Here is a 1,527-nt window from a genome sequence, read left to right on the forward strand (position 1 = left end):
CACCCTCTGCACCTCTGGAGGAGGAGGCGCGTGAAGGAGGGCCTCAGAAGAGAGCCAGTAACTGGCTTTCACCTAACCTACCTCAAAGGGTTGTTGTGGAGACAGACAGACAGACTAAAACTCACAAGCAGGAGCTGAGCAGAAGAGCACTCTCCCCTGTGGAGGAAACACAATGCTCTCCAGGTGGCTTGGACTGCAGCTCCCATCATTCCCTATCATTGGTCGTTCTAGCTGAGGCTTATGGGAGTTGTAGTCTTTAACATCTGGGGGGCACCCAATGGCTACCCCTGCTCTGCTGTAAAGGTAAACCCTGCAATGACTGTCCACTGCCTTACTCTCCTTTAGATCTCCATTACTGCAAACACAGAATCTGAGGTTTCAGTGGGCCGGCTGATGTATTTAAATGTATTTTGCAAAAATAGCCTGTAGGATATTTTGCCTCTCAAAAATACCCCCAGGAGACCCCTCTGGGAAAGAACCTCCAATATCATTTCTGGCTTCTAATAGCGCATTTATTGCCGACGATAAAGGCTGAAAAAGCCCCGTTGCTTCAGAAGGAAACTTATTACTTGGTGAATATGTAGTAATCTTGCTGAAGATTAACTTCCCCTGCAATTTAGCAATTGCTGGGAACTGTGAAACCAAGTTATTTAGTTCTTCACCTGCCTATTTCCAATTAAGGAAATGAAAACTTCAGAGGGTGAGAATAAAATAAAAATGACCCTCTGGTTTAAAAAAAAAAGTGGGGGAAGGATTGCATACGGCTATTGTTGCAGCTGGTACTCTCATAGGTATGCAGTGACAAGTTGAAAGGCAGAGCCAGGCTGAGGGGAAGCTCTGTAGCTCAGTGGCAGAGCACCTGCTTTGCATGCAGAAGGCCCCAGGTTCAATCCCTGGCATCTCCAGGTTGGGCTGGGATCATCCCCTACTGGAAACCTTGGAGAGCAGCTGCCAGTCAGTGTAGACAAGACTGAGCTAGGTGGACCAGTGGCCTGACTCAGTACGAAGCAGCTTCCTAGGTTCATGTGCTAGGTCAGGTATCCCCAAACTGCGGCCCTCCAAATCTTTAAAATCTTTAAAACAAAATACATTCAAACATACACAATTTAAAATAAGAATGGCACATAGAGAACATCTAGTCCAGGCATCCCCAAACTGTGGCCCTCCAGGTGTTTTGGCCTACAACTCCCATGATCCCTAGCTAAAAGGACCGGTGGTCAGGGAAGATGGGAAATGTAGTCCAAAACAATGTAGGGCCAAATGTAGGGCCACATTCAGTGACAGAGCATATGCTTTGCATGCAGAAGGTCCCAGGTTCAATCCCCTGCAGGATCTCCTGGGAACACCCCCTGCCAGAAATCCCAGAGAGCTGCTGCCAGTCAGTGTGGACAATACTGAGCTAGATGGAGCAAAGGCCCTCCTTCCTAGGAGGCAGCTCCTTATGGTCCTAATATTTTCCCCATATGCACACACAAACACTTCTGAGGTCTCTAAACCTAAATGATTCCATACACACACATTCCATGT

The 1,527-nt window shown here is 47.5% G+C and overlaps 1 non-coding gene across 1 annotated transcript; it reads left to right on the forward strand.

The window, feature by feature from the left end:
* The first annotated feature begins 830 nt into the window (after positions 1 to 830).
* Positions 831 to 905, forward strand: TRNAA-UGC (transfer RNA alanine (anticodon UGC)). The gene has a single exon. It is a non-coding gene; the product is annotated as a tRNA-Ala (tRNA).
* The last annotated feature ends 622 nt before the right edge of the window (positions 906 to 1,527 follow it).

This window comes from Zootoca vivipara, chromosome 17 (genome assembly GCF_963506605.1).
Source record: "Zootoca vivipara chromosome 17, rZooViv1.1, whole genome shotgun sequence".
NCBI classification, from domain to species: domain Eukaryota; kingdom Metazoa; phylum Chordata; class Lepidosauria; order Squamata; family Lacertidae; genus Zootoca; species Zootoca vivipara.